Source organism: Gymnoscopelus braueri (assembly GCF_963280865.1).
Source record: "Gymnoscopelus braueri genome assembly, chromosome: 18".
In the NCBI taxonomy this organism is placed as follows: Eukaryota; Metazoa; Chordata; class Actinopteri; order Myctophiformes; family Myctophidae; genus Gymnoscopelus; species Gymnoscopelus braueri.
This window is the reverse complement of record NC_137618.1, coordinates 1,562,390-1,570,007: the sequence shown is the minus strand read 5'-3', so window position 1 is coordinate 1,570,007 and position 7,618 is coordinate 1,562,390. Positions and strand designations below refer to the sequence as shown.

Genomic DNA, 7,618 nt, shown 5'->3' with positions numbered 1-7,618 from the left:
ATTAAAAACAATGAGTGAGATGTGTGATCACAGAGTGTGTGTGATCACACAGATCAGAGTGCAGTCTTGGGGCAAATATACTTTTGCTCCACTACAATTATTTGAAAACTTTAGTTACTATTACTTTGCAGATATAAATGGTTACATTATAAAACATACATTAACCATTTTAGCCTTATTTTATACATAGGCTATTTGAAAATAGCCGATCTACAAGCTCACAACGCGTCGCGTTGTGAGCTTGTAGATCGTCTATTTTCAAACATTTTAGTACTGGTACTTTAAGCACATTTTGATACCAATACGTTTGTACTTTTACCAAGTACGTTTAAGGGTCATTAAATGGTTAAAATTATATCACAAACAAGGCTTACTTTATGTGTGTTTTCGTGTGTATTTTAGGGTGTAGAGATTTACATGCAGGCACAACATTTGCATGAAAGGTGTTGATGGGTTCAGTGGCCCTATTGTCTCAGGTCTCTGCAACAATATATCTATCACCACATTAACCACTTTAGCCCTATTTTATGCATAGGCTATTTGAAAATAGCCAATCTATAAGCTTGTAGATCTGCTATTTTCAAACATTTTAATACTTTCACTTTTGGTACTTTAAGTATATTTTGAATACTTTTTTTACTTTTACTCAAGTAACATTTTGAACACAGGCCTTTTACTTGTTTTATTATTTTTAGTATTAGTATTTTTATATTGTGGTATTGCTACTTTTACTTAAGTAAAATATCTGAGTACTTCTGCCATCAATGCTAAAAAATACAGGTTACCACCAGTCATGTGGTTAAACTATTTAGTTTGTTTTCTAGTCTAGGCCCAGTAGTGCTCAAAAGAACAAAATGTTATGGACTTTTACTTGTAACAGTAAGAGTATTTCTACATTACACTACTTTTACTTAAGTATAAAATGTCAGTACTTTTTTTTGTGCTTGTTGTTTAGTGCAAAGTATTAGTACCTCTACATAACTTTTAACTTGTTAAAACTAACTAAACCTAGTAAATAGTTTATTTCCAGTCTCTCTCTCTCTCTCTCTCTGACTGCCAACATTTAACATGCACAGGGGAGGGGAACCTGTGTGTCTATCCAATCAGATTCGTCCAAACAGAGATTTCAAACATTCAAACTGTTTGGGCGGTTGGGTGAATTCATTCTACTCACATTGTACTGCTGGCCTGTTGATGTTTTCGGACTAGCTTTGTAAATGGTAAGCTGCTATTTTATCTAATTGTAAATCATTAGTAGGTTTTACTGTTTATTGTATTTACTTTGATCAGTTCTATACAGTTTGTTTGATCAGTTGTAAGCTAGTGTTTCTTTACCTGTATGAGTTCAGATTGTTTTAAAACATGTGGCCTAGCTAAGTGGCTAGTCAATTCATATGCCATGATTTAATTTGTCAGCATAATGCAGTAATAGTAAAATACACAGACTTTATAAATGTTTGTAACTAAAGCTTTGTAGTTTGTCTTTACTGTGGCTACATTGAATACAATGGAAAAGCATTGCTTCATCCCACTAACCCCTAAAATTATATTTGCAGGGAAATTTCCATTGTTTTCCCCACTGTTGACGAGGAAGTTTTAAAAGGTACTACACACCCACACTCTTCTTCTTCATTTAACTATTTTTGTGCACTCCTGTTTTCTGAGTTTTAATTGCTGTTATATATTTTACAGTTGTTGGCATCCAGGGGTACATGTGTGAGGACCTTTCGGAGTTTTAACAGATAATCTCCAGCACACACTCTCTTCTTCTTTTTTCTTTCTTTCTTCTTTTTGTTTAAGGCTCGCAAATTCAGCAAGAAATTATGTACTTTTACTTTGATCATTTAAGTATACTGTATACTTGCATGTGTTTTGGGGCGAGCGTTTTGGTATTCCTTTGGTGCTTTGCCAAAAGCATTGATTTCCTCAAATTAACCTTTTATAATCATGCTGTTTACAGGAGGCTGTGAGGCATCTACACAACTCGGAGAAGAATAACCACAAATACAATCCAAAAGAAGCGTAAGTAACTAAATTCAACTATATCACAATCATGCTTTAGTAAGAGGGGGACCTTGCCCCCGATTCGATTTGTAGTGGGGGATAGTGGGGGGAGGTAGGCCTGTGGATTGGGTTCCTGTCCTGGTGAAATGTTTTAACTGATAAAGAAAAAAATGATAAAAACTAACACGGTTCTTCTCTTCCAACAGGGTAAATTCTCCACATAATATTGATGTTGCGGCTCATCTTTTAGGAGAACTAAGCATTAGTTTCTGTAATGTTGATCCTGTTTTTATAAAAGGTAAGCGCACATGCATAATACACTCACAGTATTCACATAAGCTATTTGCATCTTAATAGAGTGGGCTAGACCTGCAGAAGCCAGCAAACCTGTATTTCTTATGCACAGGAGAAAGCAAAGGTACAGAAGTCTATGAGGACACGACAGAGAAAATTACGGGTAAGTGAGGAGAGCAGTTTTGGTAGGCCTCACTCACACAGTTAAAACAATTTCTTAGTTTTGTGGTTTAATTGTAATTCTATTTTTTTTGTGTTTGTTTTTTTACAGTTGTTTGAGGGCAGGAGATCCGTGTTGCGGCCTGCTGAGGAAATTCTCTGGAACAGTACTGCAACCAAAGAGCTCATGTCTGATGAGGAAGATGGCTTCGAAGATGGTTTGCCAGTATGGTTTATCAGACCTCCACCAGGAAGAAGTTCAGCGCTTTCAAAGCTGTGCAAGGAGCTCCAGGAAAGAAGACCCCCAGGACCTCGTTCCAGACCCCGCGTTCTCCAGAACACAATGCTTGTGGTTGACAAGTTCGAGGACTATAACGGGTCTTTTACACTCCTCCAGCTGTAAGGACACCTCAAGGACACCCAAGATTTGGGAACTCCAGCGGCGTAGTGTCAGACATTTAATTGGATGCCTTGCTGCCTTTTTGTATATATTTTTGGGTGCATCAGCACCTTTTTATTTGATTTTATTTGATCTTTTTTTTACACAAGTATAAGTGACTTTTTTCCCCTCATGGCACTACTTGCTGACTATATACCAGTGTCAGTCTACTTTATGTGGATTATGCGGTCGACACACAATGACATTTTGCACCTTAATCCCATGTATAACGCACTTGACTTTTGTCTTTTATTGTGTTTTTTTCCCCTAAGCACCTTAACTAACGTCCATAATGCACAGTATAAATTGCTGCTATCTTCACGCACACATCTTATCTCAGGTACTAGTGTAAATATGTAGACACGAATTTCACCCAATTTTAACCCAATTTAACCCAAGATTAGACTCAAATCTTTGCTTCTGGGGTCCCTGGAACAAAATCCAGGGATTCTTTGAAACATTTGATTTTATCTGTGTGCTCCTGTTCCATTGTTTTGTATAAATAATGTTTTTCTTTTTTTGGATCAATAAACATAATTACATGAGTTCTGCCTATTTGTTTTTCTATATTGTGTGTGTGTGTGTGTATGTGTATGTATGTATATATATATATATATATATATATATATATATATATATATATATATATATATATATATATATATATAAAATTAAATTAGTGTAGGTGGGGGTGGGGAACTATGAACCACCCCTCCCAATGGGGGGGGGGGGCGCTATGAACCACCCCTCCCAATGGGGGGGGGGGGGGGAATAAACTAGGGGGGGGATGCCAGAATTAGCATGCAGAATTGTGGGGTTGGTGGGTGGGGTTATAAGCCACAGCTTCCAATCAAATGTGGTTTTCTGCACATGCTCAGAAGTGGTTGGGGTGGGAGTGGTGGGAGGGGTGGGGTGTGTGAGGTCCTTGCTGGCAGACACCACAGGGGGTAAATGCAAATGAATGTCTCAGAAATGGTACATTTACCTGGATATGTGGGAGGTATGTGGGAGGTGGTACATTAATGAATGAGGGCAACTTACACACACATACTCCCGTAAGTATCAGGGGTATGCCTGATGAATACCCTCCCAAAATCATTGCTTTTCACCCAGTGAATGGGTTAAGGTTTTGTGGGCTGTTCATCGTAAACTCTCATAGGACTCCGTAGAGAAACTCAGAGGTAGTCGTATCGTCCCATATCACATTCTCTGAAATGCATGGCTGATATTTGCATTCATGGTAGAATATCAGGATCGATGGCTATAAGGACAGATTACTGTCTTTTTCCCATTTAACATTTTTTCTGCTCTGGTACTGAAAAAGTATTTATTTTGATGCCAATACTTTTGTACTTTTAAACTCAAGTGATATTCTGAATGCATGGCTTCTACTTGTACCAGAGTATTTATAGTGTCTACAACGTGGCATTTCTACTTTTACTTAAAGGTTCTATGACATTCATTTTCACTTTTTATGTTTTATGACCTCAATTAGACCCAAAAAAAACTTTGGTCTGTGGTTTTCTGAATAATTAGGCTGAAAAGTAATCTGTGATTGGCCCCTGCACTTTGATGTCACAGTCCATTAATCCCGCCCCCTCTCATCTCCGAGGAGCAGAGGCGATGATTGACAGTCAAAATCCCTCAACAGCGACACCCGCAGGCAAAGATACATTTTTTTCATTGCAGTTGAAAAGGCTTTAGAAATCAGAGAGAAAAAATTGTGCAAGGGCTCACTGGAGTGGATTTTTCAGTTAAAACTTTTAATACACGTTTGAAGGACCATGATAAATACTTTTAATGTGTTGTAAAACTGAATGTCATGAAACCTTTAAGTCATCTCTGTCGGGTGGACACCGCATTAGTCCAAAACTGTTGCGTTTTTGAGCTTGTCGATCTGCGACCTTGCGTGATGCTGTAATATGTGATCAAGTAGGGCGTTAATTTAGGGATTTACGGCCACGGCCCAGTCAATGGAGCCTCTGGCCCAGGCTAGCTGCTGAAAGACGAAGGCGAGAAAAAAATAATCTGCTCCTCCGACAACTATAGATACATTGGCTTTCCCCGTTCGCACCTTTTACTGTACCAAGCTACACAAGCTGCAGACTCGTGCATATCAATGGTCCATTGTGTGACCTGTACTGTAGTCTGTAGGAGGCAGAGGCTACTGTCACATGTCCTGAAGCAGTCCAACAGAGAATGGATAATGGTCCTGGATTCATGAATTAAATCACAGAGGTGACGTGACTTGCGACTATAGCGCGTGCGTGCGTGCGTGCGTGCGTGCGTGCGTGCGTGCGTGCGTGCGTGCGTGCGTGGTGTGTGTGTGTGTGTGTGTGTGTGTGTGTGTGTGTGTGTGTGTGTGTGTGTGTGTGTGTGTGTGTGTGTGTGTGTGTGTGTGTGTGTGTGTGTGTGTGTGTGTGTGTGTGTGTGTGTGTGCGCGGGCGTACTTGCTACAAGTGACAAAGTCAGAAGTTGACACGGAACCAGTAGATTATCAACACAGTATTATAGTAAAGGCTGGGAGAGTGTTACTGTAGTTTTATGGTTTAATTTATAGTTTATATTTGGGAATCAGTGGGACCGCTGTGACATCGCGATACCTGTCAATCTCAATAAGAATCGGCCTGGCAGTCCAAATTGTATTTCAAATTGTTGGTGAAAGGGCCTTTCTGTTCTCCCCGTGTCCCCTAGGGTAGGTATGGTACCCTCACAAAAAAACATGCAGTAATCCTGGTCTCTATACTGCCTCCCCCTGGTCAGTCGGGGCGCCTGATGGAGGGGAAAGGAACTGGTTGGAATAACGTGTTCCTTCCACGCGCTACGTCCTACCGGGGAAACTCTCCCCTGTCAGGTGATAAGAAGTGCCCTGCCGCCCTGCTCACTCCTCATGCATTGAAGGAAGCATGAGCTCAGTTCTGGGCTCTCACTTGGCTGGCAGAGGGAGAGTAGCGCCCAGGATTACATAGGCAATTGGCACTGGGTGAAAAATGGGTTACAAAATTAAAAAAAATAGATATAATATTGTATTCCAGCCTACACGGCTGATCAGAGTACCACCACCACCACTGCCAATCGGACAACCGACACTCCGACAGCCTTTCTTCATGGTGTTGTCATGGTTGCGTGTATATACATGGAAATGGTAGCTTCCTTCTTCTCCCTCTCATCTGTGTGTGGAATGGAATCACCTCCATGGCCTCTGCCAAAGCACAGGGATGTGAACACCTCACTCATTAGTTAGTCTGACAATGGAGCTGCCAGGGAAGGAATCTGTAAAGACCTTTTTCTTTTTTTGTTGTTAAAGGCGAGGTGTGTGTGTGCGTGTGTGTGTGCGTGTGTGTGCCTGCGTAATGATGTCACCGCCAGGGCTAGTTAAAAAGGGTGCCCTTTTTTTTCCACCCACCCCAAAGACCCTGACACCCCAAAGACCCTGACACCCCAAAGACCCTGACACCCGGACCAAACGGATTGAAGAGAAAATATCAGGCCTAATAAGACGCTGAGAGTGAGAGACATTATAAAAGATGTAGTTGGTTGTACTCATCAGCCAGAAGCACTATAATAGCCTCTCTCTCTGGAAACTCCCTTCATGTTGAATAAAACATTCTCATCTCTTTTCCAAAGTGTGTGTGTGTGCCTAGAGTGGCACCAATGAATATTATCAAGCCTGTCCAAAGGTTTAAAAATGTATATACACTCTCACTTCAATGCCCTACCTTCTCACTGTGTGGACTCTCTGATCTTCATTATATAAGATACCCTACCTCCTCTGTGTGGACTCTGATCTCCATTATATAGGGAAAAGGAAAAGGCTTGGGCTGAATTAATTTTAATGTCCGAGATGAGACGATTGGAGTATGGAGAGAGCCTGAGGAGGTCACACATTACTGTTCATGTGGCCCCCATATTCCAAATGCAAAGATATTTGTGTATATGTATATATAAGGCATTGCCGAACTTTTACAAACTTGCACTGTGTATTGTGATCATTGAAGTGAGATGATGAGGCCTTATCTGATCAATAGTGACAACGCATTAAGGGGGATCTCAAGCTAAATTATATTCATCAGTTCACACGGTAAGCTTGCAAATAATTAATGTCGGCCGTGATATCAAAAGGAATATTCTGAGCAGGCATTTAGGCTGGAAAAATGCACTTTTTCTGAACCCCTGCAAAGCAGGGAGAGAGAAACCTGGCATGATCCCACAGTCTCTCCTTTGAAGCTGTCGTGATAGAATTTTGAAACTGTTCAAAATTAGCAGATCTACAAGCCTCACAAGGTTTAAGAATATTTACTATCCTTACCAATGAGTAGGAGTCATCCTTGACCACTTGAAGGCCAGCATCCTCCATTGTTGGGGAAACATTCGCCCAAAAAATAGCTGAACTACAAGTTTGTAGCTTGTAGATCTGCTATGTTTGGTGAAGAGATTTGGTGTAGATCATAAAAAATTTAAAATGCACCTCGGGTCCGTTTTAATAAGACCAGAGGGTTTAAGACGTGGTGCGTGAGTCTATCACTTCTCTATAGGCCCATGGATAAAACATGACATTGTGATAGAACGCTCTATGGACAGTGAATGTATTGTAATCCATGATGCATCCAATCCATGCTTGCAAAACAAACTCATATCTTTAAAAAAGACAGTTTTTCCAAATGTTGTTGCTGTCGGGCAGAAACCAGACAAATCCATTTTTTTATCAGTGCTATTCAACAC

At 40.4% G+C, this 7,618-nt stretch overlaps 1 long non-coding RNA gene across 1 annotated transcript; it reads left to right on the top strand.

Annotated features, from left to right (window-relative positions):
• Window positions 1-2,127: 2,127 nt before the first annotated feature.
• LOC308073753 lies at window positions 2,128-2,785 on the top strand. The gene is made up of 3 exons (XR_013932038.1): window positions 2,128-2,302; window positions 2,411-2,483; window positions 2,570-2,785. It is a non-coding gene; the product is annotated as an uncharacterized lncRNA (long non-coding RNA).
• Window positions 2,786-7,618: the final 4,833 nt, after the last annotated feature.